Here is a 19,887-nt window from a genome sequence, read left to right as displayed (position 1 = left end):
TACCCCCTGATAATTGGCCCTAACATCCTCCTGCCTCAAGAGAATAAGAATGTATAAAAGACTTGGATGCCCCTAGGAATCAGGGAGGATTAATGGCATGGAAACAGCAGCATTTCCACCCAGTCCCTTCCCATGTCTCAGGGAAAGATTGACCCTCTGAAGAGGCAATGGCCCTATAAAGTCAATCTGTATTCACTGCCAAGGTCCGTCTACTGGCTGGTGCAAAACCAGACCTTTTCTTACCTGGTGATTGGGTTTATTCTCTGCACATCTTAAGCAATTGTTGATTAACTCCTCAATGTCCTTTGCAATGCTGGGCCACCAGCCGATGGTCAGCAACCGTTGAACTGTCTTCTCAGGGCCAAAGTGAGCATTTCTTTTTGAAGACAGGGTGCTATGACCAACACTGGGATTTTGTCTTGGCCATTATTAAGCCACTCTTATGTTGAAAGACCTCATAAGCTCTGCACTGCTGCTTTTGCAGAAGCTCCTTAATTTCAGTGTCTCTCATCTGGAGCTGCTTAATGTCCAGTTGGTTTGGGATGTTGCTTTGATTGACTTGACTGATGGTGCTAGCTGCTTTGTCCCACAGACTTATCAGGTCCCAGCTCGTCCACTCGGTTGTTTACTAAGGAAATCTCTGCCTGGATGTGCCGGTTTGCCCTTACTTTAAACATAAATGTATCCCCAGTACGTTTTTCAACTTGGTGCCAGGCATGCAGCAAATACCTTGCATAGGCTATCGGTTTATTGTCCGAAAATGTCATGCCTGGCTCTTCCCAAACTGTCTTTTGGTCGACTAAGGCACGGAGCAACCAGGATGAATCTGTACAGATCATGAGATTAGTGGCTGGCTCAGCAGACTCGAGAGCCATGATCACAGCCACTACCTCTGCAGCCTGTGCTGAATGGTGCTTGAGGGTGTCCTAGATGACTTGGTCCATTTTTATTTGCAAAGCTGCAAATCCTGTTACTGGTCTTTTCTCGTGATGGAAGCTACTCCCATCCACCACCCGTAAGTCTCACTCCACTTGCTTGACAGACTCAGCACGTTTCTAATTTAAATGGTGATGTTATTGTTGGTATCTTGGTATCCAGCAATGGGCATTTATGATTCTGACCTTGTATAAGAAGTGCAAATGGCATAGCAGCTAATGTTGTTACCTTCTTGACCTCCACCTCCTGATTTAGTAAACTCACAGTCCACCTGGCAAGCCTTGGATTAGACACCCTACCAGAGGTGGCTTTCCCAGATAGTACATATTGCACAGGAGTGTGATGGAAAATTAAGCTAACCCTGGTGGCCTAGGCTTTTACTTGCTTGATCAAGGCCTGCTTTGCAGCTAGCAGTGCCCAGACTTGAGCTAAACTAAGTGTTGTGGTCCCTGACAGCAGCAGTCAAAGGTTAGGACACGAGGGGAGAGGGGAGCGGCAGAGGGAAGGCAGTGGAAAGCCCTCGAAACAAGAACAATTTGGAATATGTGTGTACTGCTTATGAAATATGATAATCACTTGTGTGAAGCAATTATCTGAAATTAATTTTTAGATGTCCGCCCCTATGCCTATTGTGTAATTGGCTCGATTGTGTAACTGTACCCTGTAAAGGACAATTGTGTAAGAAACACCCCATAAAAGGCAAGGTTATAACCACAGTGGAAAGTACCAAAAAAGACCTTAACTCAAATTGCACCCATACCGGGCAGAGTTGCAAAAGAACGCTGTGAAGTACCAAGAAACCCTAACTCTCTAATTCCTAATAAGGTCACTATTATCCAAGTATGTGTAACTTAGTTCCTAATATGGACAATCATTACTTTACTGTGTGTTTGTGGTTTTAAGCTTTAAAAGCTCCTGTATGCTTTGCTTCGGGAGAGCAGTTCCAATAGCTGCTGCCCCCAACGCGTTGGTGTGTTATCAATAAACGGGCCTCAGGCTGAGTCTCTGACCTAAAAATGATGTGTGGGTGAATTTTTCCACAACAGGTATGATTCTGAGTACAATGGGAGACATTTTTATTGTGAATTCCCAGTGGTGGAGGGCCCACACCAGAGCTAGCATTTCTTTTTCACGTGCAGAGAATTGCTTCTCTACCTTGGTCAGATTTTTAGTACTGTAAGCTGCTGGTTTTAATGAGGTACCTGCTCTGCGCTGATGGCCTAGTCCATTGTGGCAAGCTGCAGGTGGCATGGCTATGTGGTATGCGGGTACACGAGTGCCAGGGCTTGCATCAGTGCTTGCTTCAGGTCGAAATCTTCTTGTTCCAGTTCTCCCCTCTTCCAGGGATAGTTCTTCCTGAGAAGAAAGTAAAGTGGCCATGCAATCTCAGAGTATCGATGAATAAAGTCCGGAGAGAACCCCACTAGCCTGAGGAACGAGCACAACGTTGAAACATGTTGGTGCAGGAAGTTTGCAAATTAAATCGACCCTCGCAGCGTCAGGCCTCCTTTCCTCTGTGCCCAGTTCCACACCAAGGTTCCACACCTTTGTTGAGCCAGCTGAGCTTTTGAGGTATTAATTATAAAACCAGTCTCTCTTATTTTCTGCAGTACCTCATTTAGTGCCTCTAGGTTCTTTTCTCTGTTTGTTGTTGCCATCAGGACATCATCACATAACTAATGATATTATTTGTATGTGGCAGATCCTTCCACATGCCAGCAACTATTTTATGACATACTGAGGGAGCGTTATGGTAACCCTGGGCTACCCTCATGAAGGTCAATTGCTGATCATTATATGTGAATGTGAATTTGTAGAATAATTCAAGGTGGAGGGCATTTGAGAAAAACACATACAAAATGTCTATAACAGAAAACCATTGTGAACCTGATGTAATTAGAGACATAATTTCAAGGAACTTTGCTACAACCCAGGTGAGGTGTGGAGTGACATGATTCAAACTCTATCAATTGTTAACTGCCACGTCTTCCTGTCGGTCTTCAAGAGAGGCCATATTGGTGCATTGCAAATACTTTCACATGGATTAAGCACCCCTTGTGCCTCAAGCACCTCTATTGTGGATTTTATACCTTCTTTTGCCTCCAGCGGGTACTTGTACAGATCTTCTACCCTGATGGCAGCGTGTATTTTACCACAACTCATTTTGTCCTTAGCAAAAACTTCACGTGCTTGTTGACCACCATCATTATGTCATTGTCCAAGTTTGGTAAGTCTAGTTTGGTTGGCACCTTTAGGGCGCTAACCCTGTGTGCTTCAGAGATGACAAGTCCATAATCTTCACTAAGATTTTGTTAGGCAGATCTACAATAAAAGACGGTTACTCACCTTTGTAACTATTGTTCTTTGAGATGTGTTGCTCATATCCATTCCAGTTAGGTGTGTGTGCGCCGCGTGCATCATCATCGGAGAATTTTTACCCTAGCAACACCCGATGGGTCGGCTGTGGAGCCCCCTCAGTTCCTTCTTGCCAGCTACTCCTACAGTGGGGAAGGAGGGCGGGTTTGGAGTGGATATGAGCAATATATCTCGAAGAACAACAGTTACAAAGGTGAGTAACCATCTTTTCTTCTTCGAGTGCTTGCTCATATTGATTCCAATCAGGTGATTCCCAAGCCTTACCTAAATGGTGGGGTCGGAGTGAGACATCGCTGAGTGCAGAACCGCTAAGCCAAATACGGCATCGTCTCTAGATTGCTGTACTAATGCGTAGTGAGCGGCAAAGGTATGAACGGATGACCAAACCACCACTTTACAGATCTCATGGATTGGAACTTGTGCCAGGAAAGCAGTCGAGGAGGCTTGAGCCCTCGTGGAGTGGGCGGTCAGGCATGATGGGCGGTCAGGTCGTAGCAAGCACGAATACAGGATGTGATCCAAGGGGAGATACGTTGCGAGGAGACAGGTAGTCCTTTCATCCAGTCAGCTACTGCAGCGAAGAGTTGAGTTGTCTTCCTAAATGGCTTCATACACTCGATATAGAATGCAGGGGCCTTGTGAACATCCAGAGAGTGCATACATTGATCTTGTCACGTAGCGTGTGGCTTAGGATGGAAGACCAGGAGGAAGATATCCTGGTTCACATGAAAAACTGATACTACCTTGGGGAGAAAGGCAGAGTAGGGGCGAAGCTGCACCTTGTCTTTATGGAACACTGTCTATGGAGGTTCGTTTGGAATGACCGACTGAAATGGTCTGCCAGTGTGTTCTGGACTCTTGGGAGAAACAACACCATCAGATGTATCGAGTAGACTATGCAAAACTCCCACAGGCGAATGGCCTCCTGGAATAGGGTGGATGACCAGACTCCCTCTTGCTTGTTGATGTAGAACGTGGCCATGGTGTTGTCCGTGAGGACTGCCACACAACGGTCATGTAGGAGACCTCGAAACGCCTGACACGCTAGGTGTACTGCCATCAGTTCTCGGACATTGATGTGCAGAGTTAGTTCGAATGCGGTCCAAAGGCCCTGCATCTGGTGTTCCCCGAGGTGGATGCCCCAGCCCAGAGATGATGTGTCTGTGACAAGGTATAGGGAAGGCTGTAGGGTGTGAAATGGTACTCCTTCACACACTGACGTGTGGTTTGCCACCAGCTAAGGGAGGTCAAGACCAATTCCGGAACCAAGACCACCATGTTCAGTCTGTCCCAACCTGGATGATACACCGTTGATACTGTCATAAACAGATAGCTAAGCGTTAATGTCTCTTTCACCTGAAGCACCTGACCAGAGGACCAATTAGGAAACCGGATTTTTTCAACTTTGGGTGGAGGGAAGTTTGTGTCTGAGTCTTTTGTCTGCCTGCCTGCTTTCTCTGAGCTTTGGAGAAGTAGCTCTACTTTCTAATTTTCTGTTTCTAAGAGTAAGGACAAAGAGATCAGATAGTAAGTTCTATGGTTTCTTTTCTTTGGTATTTGCATGAATATAAGTGCTGGAGTGCTTTGATTTGTATTCTTTTTGAATAAGGCTGTTTATTCAATATTCTTTTAAGCAATTGACCCTGTGTTATATCATCTTAATACAGAGAGAACATTTGTATGTATGTTTCTTTCTTTTTATATAAAGCTTTCTTTTAAGACCTGTTGGAGTTTTTCTTTACTTCAGGGAAATTGAGTCTGTACTCACCAGGGAATTGGTGGGAGGAAGAAATCGGGGAGATCTGTGTGTTGGATTGCTAGCCTGATTTTGCATTCCCTCTGGGGGAATGGGAAAGTACTTTTTGTTTCCAGGATTGGGAACAGAGAGGGGGAGTCTCTCTGTGTAGTTTCACAGAGCTTGTGTCTGTGTATCTCTCCAGGAGCACCTGGAGGGGGGAAGGGAAAAAGGATTATTTCCCTTTGTTGTGAGACTCAAGGGATTTGGGTCTTGGGGTCCCCAGGGAAGGTTTTTCAGAGGGACCAGAGTGCCCCAAAACACTCTAATTTTTTGGGTGGTGGCAGCAAGTACCAGGTCCAAGCTGGTAACTAAGCTTGGAGGTTTTCATGCTAACCCCCATATTTTGGACGCTAAGGTCCAAATCTGGGACTAAGGTTATGTCATGAGTGGCAGTGGTGGGAGGATCTAGACAGAATCCAGAAGCCAGTAGGAATATTATATTTTTCTTTTCTCTGCTAAGGGCTTTTTAGCAGAGAGAAACAGTTGGTTTTAAAAGGGAACCAGAGAGAATTTTTTTTTCTCTGCTCTCTCTGGCAGTTGTGGCTTGCATGTTAAGCGAGAAGCCATTAAGAGACTGTTGAGGGTCTTTTGTCATGCAATAGCCCTCCCATTTGGAGGCAAGTACCAGCACTTATATGCATGCAAATAAAGTGGTTTTTCTGGTTTACTTTCATTGAACATTAGCTAGAGAGAGAAAGGGAAACAAGCACTGTTGCTAGGCAGACTTCAGGAGGCAACAGAGAACCTGCAGTTCAGAAGATAAACACCGGAGGGCACCCCAACACAACAAAACAGGAACCATGACTTCTAAGGCAAAAATTGAGGCCGAAGAACAAATCAAAGAAGCTGAACACAGGCGAGAGATGGAAAAACACAAACAGGAACTGGAAATAAAACAAAAAGAGATGGAGATGAAAGAAAGAGAAGAACAGATCAAAGAGGCAGCCTACCAAAGAGAACAGGCAGCCTACCAAAGAGAACAGGCAGCCAAAGAGGCAGCCAAGGAGGCAGCACACAAAAGAAAACTAGAAGAAGAAGAGGTGGCCTACCGAAGGAAACAAGCAGAAGAAGAGTTGGCCCACAGAAGGAAGCAAGAAGAAGAAGAGGCGGCCCACCGCCGAGACATGAAAAAGCAACAAAAAGAAATGGAAAAACAACAAAAAGAGAATGAAGAGAAGGAAAAACAGACAAAACATGAACTGGACTTGGCAAAAGCTGGGCTGCCTGTGCCAGCCAACCCTAACAACCCGGAGCCAAATATTGCTCCACAGCACAGGAAATTTCCCACCTACAAGGCAGGTGATGACACCGAGGCCTTCTTGGAAAATTTTGAAAGAGCCTGTCTTGGGTACAACATCCCCGAAGACCAGTACATGGTAGAATTGAGGTCACAGCTCAGTGGACCTTTAGCCGAGGTGGCAGCTGAAATGCCTAAGCTGCAAATGAATGACTATAAACTTTTTCAAACCAAGGCCAGATACCGAATGGGGATAACCCCAGATCATGCCCGTCGGCGCTTCAGAACCCAAAAGTGGAAACCCGAGGTGTCATTTCCCAAACACGCCTACTACATTGCAAAAAACTATGAGGCCTGGATAACAGGAAACAACATTCAAACCTTGGAAGAACTAAACCTCCTCATACAAATGGAGCAGTTCTTGGATGGTGTTCCTGAAGACATCACACGGTACATACAAGATGGAAATCCCAAAGATATCGCTGAGGCGGGGGAGATTGGAGCCAAATGGATGGAACTGGCAGAAAGCAAGAAAGCTACTGTCAAGGGGAACGATTACCCCAAGGGGCACACAGACCATAAACCCTACAACCAAGGACAGCCAAAGACCCCACATACCACCCAAGTAAAGCCACAGATACCCTACCCTTCAACCTCACCAGTCTCCAGTAACTCACCTCGGCCCAGTGACCCATCAGATGGAAGATGCTTTAAGTGTAATGAACTGGGACATATCAAGGCCAAGTGTCCCAAGAACACCATGCGAGTGCAATTCATTACACCACCATCACACCAAAGATCCCCAGGCCCGGATGCCTCTCAAATACCCTTGGAGCGAAGGGAAAATTTGAGAGTGGGCGGAAAGAAGGTTACTGCGTGGAGAGACACGGGGGCACAAGTGTCAGCTATCCACCAATCCTTCGTTGACCCCAAATTCATCAACCCAAAGGCCAAAGTTACAATTTACCCCTTCATGTCACAAGCTGTAGACTTGCCTACAGCTCAACTGCCTGTCCAGTACAAAGGCTGGTCAGGAATGTGGACTTTTGCAGTCTATGACAATTATCCTATCCCCATGCTACTGGGGGAAGACTTGGCCAACCAGGTGAGGCGGGCCAAGAGAGTGGGAATGGTTACACGTAGCCAAACCAGGCAAGCTTCCAGACCCATTCCTGTTCCTGAGCCGTCCACAGAGGCCCTGTCTGTGTTACCAGAGACCCAGACAGAGGTAGTGGACCCGGATTCCATGCCAACCACTGAAACAGCCACAGCACCTCCAGTCCCAGGCCCGGAACTGGAACAGCAACCAGCACCAGCCATTGCAACCCCATCTTCAAACTCAACGCCAGAGGGCGCCAGCGAGCCAAAACTGGCAGAAGCAACAGACAGCCATACCCAAAAGGCTCAGCCAGAGCCTGAAATACCCTCAGGTGCACCAGCGGAGAGCGGTTCACCAGCAACGGAAACAACCCCATCACCTACATCGCTTCCAGAGGGACCAAGCCCAAGTCCACAGTCTGAGGAAGAACTGGTGACCCCAGCCTCAAGGGAACAGTTCCAGACTGAGCAGGAAGCAGATGACAGCCTTCAGAAAGCTTGGGCGGCGGCACGGAGCACCCCACCGCCTCTCAGCTCTTCTAATCGATCCCGGTTTGTTATAGACCAAGGACTTTTATACAAGGAAATTCTTTCTGGTGGACACCGGGAAGAATGGCAGCCGCAAAAACAGTTGGTGGTTCCAACTAAGTACCGGGGGAAGCTCTTAAGCTTAGCCCATGATCATCCCAGTGGCCATACTGGGGTGAACAGAACCAAGGACCGGTTGGGGAAGTCCTTCCACTGGGAGGGGATGGGCAAGGACGTTGCCAAGTATGTCCGGTCTTGTGAGGTATGCCAAAGAGTGGGAAAGCCTCAAGACCAGGTCAAGGCCCCTCTCCAGCCACTCCCCATAATTGAGGTCCCATTTCAGCGAGTAGCTGTGGATATTCTGGGCCCTTTCCCAAAAAAGACGCCCAGAGGAAAGCAGTACGTACTGACTTTAGTGGACTTTGCTACCCGATGGCCGGAAGCAGTAGCTCTAGGTAACACCCGGGCTAACACTGTGTGCCTGGCCTTAACAGTCATCTTTGCCAGGGTAGGTTGGCTCTCCGACATCCTTACAGATTCAGGGTCTAATTTCCTGGCAGGGACCATGGAAAAACTGTGGGAAACTCATGGGGTGAATCACTTGGTTGCCACCCCGTACCACCATCAAACCAATGGCCTGGTGGAAAGGTTCAATGGAACTTTGGGGGCCATGATACGAAAATTCATCAACGAATTTTCCAATAATTGGGACCTAGTGTTGCAGCAGTTGCTGTTTGCCTACAGGGCTGTACCACATCCCAGTTTAGGGTTTTCACCATTTGAACTTGTGTATGGTCACGAGGTTAAGGGGCCATTACAGTTGGTGAAGCAGCAATGGGAGGGGTTTACGCCTTCTCCAGGAACTAACATTCTGGACTTTGTAAGCAACCTACAAAGCACCCTCCGACACTCTTTAGCCCTTGCTAGAGAGAACCTAAAGGATGCTCAAGAAGAGCAAAAGGCCTGGTATGACAGACATGCCAGAGATCGGTCCTTCAAGGTAGGAGACCAGGTTATGGTCTTGAAGGCACAACAGGCCCATAAGATGGAAGCATCATGGGAAGGGCCATTCACGGTCCAAGAGCGCCTGGGAGCTGTAAACTACCTCATAGCATTTCCCAATTCCTCACTAAAGCCTAAAGTGTACCATGTTAATTCTCTCAAGCCTTTCTATTCCAGAGACTTACAGGTTTGTCAGTTTACAGTCCAGGGAAATGATGCTGACTGGCCTGACGGTGTCTACTACGACGGGAAAAAAGACGGTGGCGTGGAAGAGGTGAACCTCTCAACCACCCTGGAACGTCTGCAGCGGCAACAAATCAAGGAGCTGTGCACTAGCTTCGCCCCATTGTTCTCAGCCACCCCAGGACGGACTGAACGGGCATACCACTCCATTGATACAGGTAATGCTCACCCAATCAGAACCCCACCCTACCGAGTGTCTCATCATGCCCAAGCTGCTATAGAACGGGAGATCCAGAACATGCTACAGATGGGTATAATCCGCTCATCTACCAGTGCATGGGCATCTCCAGTGGTTCTGGTACCCAAACCAGATGGGGAAATACGCTTTTGCGTGGACTACCGTAAGCTAAATGCTGTAACTCGTCCGGACAACTATCCAATGCCACGTACCGATGAGCTATTGGAAAAGTTGGGACGTGCCCAGTTCATCTCTACAATAGACTTAACCAAGGGGTACTGGCAAGTACCGCTAGATGAACCTGCCAAGGAGAGGTCAGCATTCGTCACCCATGCGGGGGTGTATGAATTCAATGTCCTTCCTTTCGGCCTTCGAAATGCACCCGCCACCTTCCAGAGGCTGGTAGATGGTCTACTAGCTGGACTGGGAGAATTTGCAGTTGCCTACCTCGATGATGTGGCCATTTTTTCAGACTCCTGGCCCGAACACCTACTACACCTGGAAAAGGTCTTTGAGCGCATCAGGCAGGCCGGACTAACTGTTAAGGCCAAAAAGTGTCAAATAGGCCAAAACAGAGTGACTTACCTGGGGCACCAGGTGGGTCGAGGAACCATAAACCCCCTACAGGCCAAGGTGGATGCTATCCAAAAGTGGCCTGTCCCACGGTCCAAGAAGCAGGTCCAATCCTTCTTAGGCTTGGCCGGATACTACAGGCGATTTGTACCACACTACAGCCAAATCGCTGCCCCACTGACCGACCTGACCAAAAAGACCCAGCCAAATGCAGTTAAGTGGACTGATGAGTGTCAAAAGGCCTTTACCCAACTTAAGGCAACGCTCATGTCTGACCCTGTGCTCAGGGCCCCGGACTTTGACAAGCCATTCCTAGTAACCACGGATGCATCTGAGCGTGGTATAGGAGCAGTGCTCATGCAGGAAGCAACAGATCACAACTTCCATCCTGTCGTGTTTCTCAGCAAGAAACTGTCTGAGAGGGAAAGTCACTGGTCAGTCAGTGAAAAGGAATGCTATGCCATTGTGTACGCCCTGGAAAAGCTACGCCCATATGTTTGGGGACGGCGGTTCCAACTACAAACTGACCATGCTGCACTAAAGTGGCTTCATACTGCCAAGGGGAACAACAAGAAACTTCTTCGTTGGAGTTTAGCTCTCCAAGATTTTGATTTTGAAATTCAACACATCACAGGAGCTTCTAATAAAGTTGCTGATGCACTCTCCCGTGAGAGTTTCCCAGAATTCAGTAGTTAAACAGTGTTCTTAAAATGTAGAAGTCTGTTAGTTATATACTTAGGAGTATATGTAAAGGTGCATGTGTTGTATTAATCTGTTTATTTTAATGTTCTAGAAGGAAATCGCCGCCAGTGAGCTTCCCCACTGTCTGCAATTTGGGGGGCGTGTCATAAACAGATAGCTAAGGGTTAATGTCTCTTTCACCTGAAGCACCTGACCAGAGGACCAATCAGGAAACCGGATTTTTTCAACTTTGGGTGGAGGGAAGTTTGTGTCTGAGTCTTTTGTCTGCCTGCCTGCTTTCTCTGAGCTTTGGAGAAGTAGCTCTACTTTCTAATTTTCTGTTTCTAAGAGTAAGGACAAAGAGATCAGATAGTAAGTTCTATGGTTTCATTTCTTTGGTATTTGCATGAATATAAGTGCTGGAGTGCTTTGATTTGTATTCTTTTTGAATAAGGCTGTTTATTCAATATTCTTTTAAGCAATTGACCCTGTGTTATATCATCTTAATACAGAGAGAACATTTGTATGTATGTTTCTTTCTTTTTATATAAAGCTTTCTTTTAAGACCTGTTGGAGTTTTTCTTTACTTCAGGGAAATTGAGTCTGTACTCACCAGGGAATTGGTGGGAGGAAGAAATCGGGGAGATCTGTGTGTTGGATTGCTAGCCTGATTTTGCATTCCCTCTGGGGGAATGGGAAAGTACTTTTTGTTTCCAGGATTGGGAACAGAGAGGGGGAGTCTCTCTGTGTAGTTTCACAGAGCTTGTGTCTGTGTATCTCTCCAGGAGCACCTGGAGGGGGGAAGGGAAAAAGGATTATTTCCCTTTGTTGTGAGACTCAAGGGATTTGGGTCTTGGGGTCCCCAGGGAAGGTTTTTCAGAGGGACCAGAGTGCCCCAAAACACTCTAATTTTTTGGGTGGTGGCAGCAAGTACCAGGTCCAAGCTGGTAACTAAGCTTGGAGGTTTTCATGCTAACCCCCATATTTTGGACGCTAAGGTCCAAATCTGGGACTAAGGTTATGTCAGATACCCAGGCCTGAAGCGGTCGGAGCCGAAGTCTGGCATGCCTGGTTACATAAGTGCGTGATGCCATGTGCTCCAGAAGGCTGAGGCACGTCCTTGTCGGGAAGCTTTGGAGGCTGCGGATGATGTATGCAACAGCCTGAAAACGAGTGTCCAGCAGAAGAGCGTGGGTGAGTCTGGAGTCTAAGACTGCCCCGATAAACTCTATTCTCTGGGTTGGTTCCAGAGTTCACTTTTCTCTGTTGAGTATGATGCCCAATTTGTGGAAGGTGCCTAGGGTGAGTTGGACGTGGGATTGCACTTCTTCCCTGGTGTGGCCCTGAATGAGCCAGTCGTCGAGATACGGGAACACCTGTATCCGTTGTCGACGATGATAGGCTGCCATGACAGCCATACATACTCCGAACGCTCTCGGAGCCTTGGACAGCCTCAAGGGAAGGACGACAAATTGGTAATGTTCGTGGTTTACCTCAAAGTGAAGGAAGCACCTGTGCGGAAGGTAAATCACTATGTGAAAATAGGCGTCCTTCATGTCGAGGGCAGCGTACCAGTCTCCAGGATCCAGGGAAGGGATAATTGTTCCCAATGAGACCATGCAGAACTTCAACCACCATGTATTTGTTAAGTCCGTGCAGATCTAATATGCCTTGTGGATTAGGAAATAGCGAGAGTAAAACCTCTGCCCCTTAGTTCTTCTTCGAGTGATTGCTCATATCCATTCCAGGTAGGTGTACATGCCGTGCGTGCACATCTGCCGGAAACTTTTTACCCTAGCAACTCAAGTGGGCCGGCAGGTCGCCCCCTAGAGTGGCGCCACTATGGCACTAGATATATACCCCTGCCGGCCCGCCAGCTCCTCAGTTCCTTCTTACCGCCGTGTCGGTTGCTGGAACTGTGGAGTGCGGCTTGCTGACCTCCACGTCCCTAGCTCTCCTGTTCGTCTTCATCGTTTGATTGTAGATAGTTCTTAGTTGAGTTGTAAATAGTTCTTTAGTCTAGTAGTTAGTTAGAATTTTGTAAATAGTTATCGGACGTTGCCTGCGGGTGGGCCGTTGCCCTCCCCGGCACCCGGCGCCGGGCCCATGCCTGGCTCGCCGGGTTTCAAGCAGTGCTCAGCGTGTAAAAAGCCGATGCCTACGAGCGATCCCCACGACGCGTGCCTTAAGTGCCTGGGGGAATCGCACATTAGCGACAAGTGCCGCATTTGCAAGGCCTTTAAGCCCCGCACTAAAAAGGAGAGAGACCAAAGACTTCGCGCTCTCCTCATGGAAGCAGCCCTGTCTCCGGCACCGGCGGCACAGTCAGCCAGTTCTACTACGGCACCGGACCGCGCCAGCACCGGCAAGACTCCCCAGCACCGACCATCTCCGGCACCGGGAGCAGATCTACGTCCCTCGGCGTCTGCGACACCATCAAGGCAGGCCCGAGCGGACCGCCCGGCACCTACCTTAGCCGTGGCACCGCCTGCAGGACTGCTGTTGACTCTGGGCCCCGAAGGTCCGTCGAGTCCAGCTCCACCTAGCTCCCCCGTAAGATCAGGGGTCGAGCTAAGGGTCCCATCGACGCCAGAGACTTTCGCCTCGGCTCGGGACTTAATTGCACTTACGGAGCCATCTCAGCCTCAGCCGGCACCCCCGGGACGCATAACTTCCAGGGGTAAGCCGATGCTTCAAGTGCTGTCTCCCGAGTCCCGGCACCGATCACCCCGGAGGCGCGAACGCTCACGCTCGGGGTGCCGCTCGGAGTCCCGGCACTGGTCGCCCAGACGGTACCGGTCGTACTCGCAGCACCGATCACCATCCGCATGGTCCCGGTCGGGCTCATCTCACCACCGGCACCGAGACTCCAGGAGCCGTTCGCCTCGGCGTTCAGCCCCGCGGTCGACCTCCCGGCACCGAACCGGTGGCAGGTCCCGAACCCGGTCGACCTCCCGGCACCGCGCTGGTGGTAGGTCCCGGTCTCCGATGCCGGCCCGGCACCGCGTTCACAGAAGGTCGCGGTCCCGCTCCCGGCACCGTCATCGCTCCCGGTCGGGATCTCGGCACAGATCATCACGCCGTTCCCGGTCCCAATCCCGGTACCGATGTGGGTCGCGGCACCGAGCCTCGGCACCGAGGGGAGCGTCAGTCATGGCGCATAGGGCTGCATATCAACCAAGCTCGGCGCCCCCCTGGCCTTCTAGAGAGCCATCGGTTTCCTCCCACACTGACAGTGTCTATGCCATGGCACAGGACAGGCATGCGGCCCTGTTCCAAGACCCTCCGCCACAAGAACGAGGGCCTCCACAGTGGGGGTTTTGGACCCCATGGGCATACTCTCGGGCCCAGGGTCCACAACACATTACCCCCCGCCCTATGGCGGAGCGCAGACCACCGGAAGCGGCGGCGTCTAGACCCCCTGACTCCCCGGAGACGGATGGTACTCACCGGGACCCAGAGCTCCCTCCGGAAACAGAGGTGCAGCCCCTCACGGAACCCCCCGTGGACACCTTGTTGCCGGGGGTCTCCTCGTCCTCGTCTCCGGATGAGGCAGTGGCGGGCACCTCGTCCTCCAGCTCCCCCCACTGGATTTGAGGGCGCACCAGGACCTCCTCCGCCGAGTGGCACAGAACCTGAACTTGCAGGCGGAGGAGGTGTCGGAAGTGGAGGACCCAGTGGTGAGCATCCTTTCATCCGATGCTCCCACCAGGGTGGCCCTGCCCTTCATAAAAACAATCCAGACTAATGCCACTAACATCTGGCAGTCACCGGCCTCCATCCCTCCGACGGCTAGAGGGGTGGAGCGAAAGTACATGGCCCCCTCAAAGGGCTATGAATACTTATATGTTCACCCGACCCCCTGCTCGTTGGTGGTCCAGTCAGTGAACGATAGGGAGCGCCACGGGCAAGAGGCCCCAGCGCCCAAGTTGAAGGAGGCGAGGCGGATGGACCTCCTGGGCCGCAAGGTCTATTCGGCGGAGGCGCTGCAGCTCCGGGTCTCAAAACAACAGGCCCTCCTCAGCCGCTACTCCTTCAATTCCTGGGTAGCGGCGGGGAAGTTTGTGGAGCTCTTGCCCCAGGATGCACGCCAGGAATTTTCCACCATCCTGGACGAGGGCAAGAAAGTAGCAAGAACATCGCTACAGGCCTCCCTTGATGCTGCTGACTCGGCTGCTCGGACCCTAGCTTCGGGGCTTACGATGCGCCGGATTTCTTGGCTGCAGGTCTCTGGCCTTCCGCCGGAGCTCCAGCACACAATTCAGGACCTCCCCTTCGAAGGTCAGGGCCTGTTTTCAGATAAAACAGACCCTAGATTGAAGGATCTAAAAGACAACAGGGTCATCATAAGGTCGCTGGGCATGCATACCCCGGCGACTCAACGTAGGCCGTTCAGGCAACAAAACCAGCAGCAGCAGCGGCGGCCATACTCTCAATTCTACCCACGGCAGGACCTTTCGAGGCGCCGAGGCAGGAACAACCGCCGCAGGCAGTCTGGTGGGCAAACGGGGCAGAACCAAGGCTCCACCAAGGCCCCTTCAGGACCTAAGCCTTCATTTTGAAGGTGCGCCCGGGGGCGCAGTACCAGTTTCCCCTCCGGATCCTTCCCTGCAGTTTTCCAACCGCCTTTCCTTTTTCCTCCCGGCGTGGACCCAAATAACGTCGGACCGTTGGGTCTTGTGTACGGTGCAGGCCGGTTATCGCCTGCAGTTTTCTTCGCCCCCACCCTCCCTCCCACCTTCCCCGTCCCTCTTCAGGGACCCCTCTCACGAGCAATTCCTCCGTCAGGAGGTACACACGCTCCTTGCCAAGGGAGCCATAGAGGCGGTTCCGGACAACGAGAAGGGCAAGGGGTTTTATTCCCATTACTTTCTAATCCCCAAATCCAAGGGCGGCCTCAGGCCCATTCTCGACCTACGGGAACTCAACAAGTATATCGTGAAGTTGAAGTTCCACATGGTATCCCTTGGAACCATCATCCCTTCCCTGGATCCCGGAGACTGGTACGCCGCCCTCGATATGCAGGACTCCTACTTTCATATCTCGATTGCCCCCCAACACAGGCGTTTCCTCCGCTTCGTGGCCGACCGCCGCCATTACCAATTTGCGGTCCTTCTGTTTGGCCTCTCTACGGCCCCGAGAGTCTTTACAAAATGCATGGCAGTCGTTGTCACACATCTTCGACGTTGCCGCATCCACGTCTTCCCCTACTTGGACGACTGGCTGATCCGAGGCACGTCGGAGCTACAGGTCCGCAACCATGTCGACAGGATCTGCACCCTCTTTGCGACCCTAGGCCTCGTAATCAATGTGGACAAGTCTACTCTACTTCCCATGCAGCGGATAGAGTTTATCGGGGCCGTTCTAGATTCCACCCTGGCCAGGGCCTTGTTACCCTTGCCCAGGTTCCAGTCCTTGTCGGACATCATTCTACGTTTGCGAGCGGCTCCGATGACCTCTCTACGAACGTGCCTGGCCCTCCTAGGCCACATGGCAGCCTGCAAGTTTGTAACAGCATATGCTCGACTCCGCATGAGACCTCTCCAATCATGGCTCATTGCGCAGTATCGGCCGACCAGACAGTCGTTGGACACAGTCGTCACCGTCCCTCAGAGTGTGCTGGACTCTCTTTGATGGTGGCTGGTCCAATCGGTAGTCTGTGCGGGGCTTCCGTTCCATCCGCCCCAGCCTTCGGCATCCCTGACCACGGACGCCTCCGATCTGGGATGGGGGGCTCACTGCGGCACCCAGAGAACCCAGGGCTTGTGGACACCACAAGAGATCAACCTCCATATCAACGTACGGGAGTTGAGGGCGGTCCGCCTTGCTTGTCAAGCGTTTGTCCATCTCCTTCAAGGTCGTTGTGTCGCGGTCTTCACCGACAACACAACGACCATGTTTTACATCAACAAGCAGGGCGGCACCAGGTCCTCTCCACTCTGTCTCGAGGCAATTCGTCTCTGGGAGTTTTGCATAGCCCATTCGATTCACCTTTCCGCCTCCTATCTCCCGGGAGTGCGGAACAACCTAGCGGATCGGCTGAGCAGATCCTTCCGTTCACACGAGTGGTCCCTCCGTCCGGACGTCGCCCTCTCACTCTTCCAGAGGTGAGGTCGTCCCTGGGTGGACCTCTTCGCGTCCAGGGTGAACAGGAAGTGTCGAACATTCTGCTCCTTCCAGGGTCGGGAACCAGGGTCTCTAGCGGATGCATTTCTGATCCCATGGACAGCCCACCTGTGTTATGCTTTCCCGCCCATCCCGCTGATTCACAGAGTTCTCATCAAGGTGCGCAGAGACAGAGCCCGGGTGATCCTCATAGCTCCAGCATGGGCCAGACAGCACTGGTATCCCATGTTGCTGGACCTCTCTGTAGCCAACCCAGTTGCCCTGCCCCTTCATCGGGACCTGATCACTCAGGACCACGGCAGGCTCTGTCACCCAGACCTTCCGTCTCTTCACCTGACGGCATGGCTCCTGCGTGGTTGACAGACTCTGAGTTGCGATGTTCCACCCCGGTTCGTGAGGTTCTCATGGGCAGCAGGAAGCCTTCCACCAGAGCTACTTACGCAGCTAAGTGGAAGCGTTTCTCCTGCTGGTGTTCAGAGAAAGCTCTTCATCCTACGGAGACTCCTGTCACCACTCTCTTAGACTATATCTGGTCCCTTAAGACCCAGGGTCTGGCACTGTCGTCCCTCCGAGTACACCTAGCCACCATCTCTGCGTTTCATCCTGGAGTGGACGGCTGTTCGGTCTTCTCTCACCCTATGGTGGCGAGATTCCTGAAGGGGCTGGAGCGGCTCTATCCGCAAATTCGCCCTCCGGCCCCTTCATGGGACCTCAATCTGGTCCTGGCTCGGCTCATGGCCCCTCCATTCGAGCCATTAGCTACTTGCTCCCTGCTCTACCTCTCGTGGAAGACCACCTTCCTTGTGGCCATTACCTCAGCTAGACGAGTGTCGGAGCTGAGGGCCCTCACGGTGGACCCACCGTACACCGTCTTCCACAAAGACAAGGTACAGCTGAGACCTCACCCTGCCTTTCTTCCCAAGGTGGTCTCAGCTTTCCATGTGAACCAAGAGATTTTCCTCCTAGTCTTCTTTCCCAAGCCCCATTGGTCACGTAGGGAGCAACAGCTTCACTCGCTAGATGTCTGTCGAGCACTAGCATTTTATGTGGACAGGACCAAACCCTTCCGCAAGTCCCCCCAGTTATTTGTGGCAGTAGCGGACCGGGTCAAGGGGCTGCCGATTTCCTCCCAAAGGTTATCTTCATGGGTTACCTCCAGCATCAGGACCTGCTACGACCTGGCCCAAGTTCCGACGGGCCGTGTGACTGCTCACTCCACCAGAGCACAGGCGTCATCGCTAGCTTTCCTCACCCGCGTCCCGATCCAAGAGATCTGTCGGGCGGCGACCTGGTCATCGGTCCATACATTCGCTTCCCATTACGCCCTGGTCCAGCAGTCCAGAGATGATGCGGCCTTTGGTTCGGCAGTGCTCCAGGCTGCGACTTCTCACTCCGACCCCACCGCCTAGGTAAGGCTTGGGAATCACCTACCTGGAATGGATATGAGCAATCACTCGAAGAAGAAAAGACGGTTACTCACCTTTGTAACTGTTGTTCTTCGAGATGTGTTGCTCATATCCATTCCACACCCGCCCTCCTTCCCCACTGTCGGAGTAGCCGGCAAGAAGGAACTGAGGAGCGGGCGGGCCGGCAGGGGTATATATCTAGTGCCATAGTGGCGCCACTCTAGGGGGCGACCTGCCGGCCCACTGGAGTTGCTAGGGTAAAAAGTTTCCGGCAGACGTGCACGCGCGGCGCGTACACCTACCTGGAATGGATATGAGCAACACATCTCGAAGAACAACAGTTACAAAGGTGAATAACCGTCTTTTGCAATTGGACCTCCTCTATTGCTCCCATGGGCAGGAGCGTTTGGACCTCCTGTATAAGGAGTTGCTTGTGAGAGGGGTCCCTGAAAAGGGACAGAGACGGGGGTTGGGGGAGGAAAGAAAATTGGAGGGAATATCTCCTTTCCACCATGCGAAGAACCCATTCGTCTGAAGTTATAAGGGACCACACATGGTGGAAATGGGAGAGATGATCTCAAAATGGAGGGAAAGGATCCTGGGTGGTGACTAGTACGCCATCCTTGGCACACCTTCAAAAATTTTGCCTAGGCCCTGCGATGGTTTAGGAGGGCCTTGGTTCTGACCGGTTGGTGGCTGGTGGATCTCCTTCTTCCACCTCGTCCACGTCTTCTGTAAAAGTCCTGCCTTGGATGAGGGGGAGGGTAGAACCTTTGAGGCTGTGATCTAAAGGGCTTGTGCTGGGTACCTGGGACATGCATCCCCAGGGAGCACATGATGGTTCTGGAGTCTTTTAGGCTCTGTAACCTAGAGTACGTCTTGTCCGAGAACAGGCCCTGCCCATCAAATGATAGATCTGCAGGGTCTGTTGCAGTTCTGGTGGTAAGCCAGACATCTGAAGCCAGGAGATGCGTCGCATAGCTATGCTCAACGCCACAGTCTTAGCAGAAGAGTCCGCTACATCAAAAGAGGCCTGTAAGGACATCCTAGCCACCTTTTTGCCCTCCTCCACTAATGCCCCAAACTCATCCCTGGACTCTTGGGGAATCAGCTCCTTAAATTTACCCATGGAGTTCCACGAGTTATAATCTTAACGGCTCAAGAGTGCCAGTTGGTTTGCGGCTCTGAGCTGAAAGCCCTCCGCTGAGTAAATTTTCCATCCAAATAAATCTAAGCACTTGGGGTCTTTAGATTTGGGCGCTGCAGCCTGTTGACCATGTCATTCCCTTGCGTTCACTGAGGACATCACCAGTGAACACAGCTGAGGGTGAGTATACAGGTATTCATACTCCTTAGAGGGAACAAAATATTTCCTCTTCAGCCCTCTGGCCATAGGTGGGATAGAGGCAAGGGTCTGCTATATTGTTTTGGCGTTGGCTTGAATGGTACGGATGACGGGCAACGCTACCCGGGATGGGGCGTCAGCTGAAAGGATGCTCACCACCAAGTCCTCCAATTCAACTGCCTCCTCTGCTTGGAGGTCCATATTATGTGTCATCCTATGTAAAAGGTCTTGGTGAGCACGTAGGTCCGTTGGGGAGAACGGGGGACCCGAGGTCGTTGTCCCCGCCACTGCCTCATCTGGAGAAGATGAGGAAGATGCTACAGGGGCTAATGGATCCTGTGGCAGGTCCAATTGTGAGGA

This window comes from Gopherus flavomarginatus, chromosome 2, assembly GCF_025201925.1.
Source record: "Gopherus flavomarginatus isolate rGopFla2 chromosome 2, rGopFla2.mat.asm, whole genome shotgun sequence".
NCBI lineage: Eukaryota > Metazoa > Chordata > Testudines > Testudinidae > Gopherus > Gopherus flavomarginatus.
Note: the sequence above shows the minus strand (reverse complement) of the source record.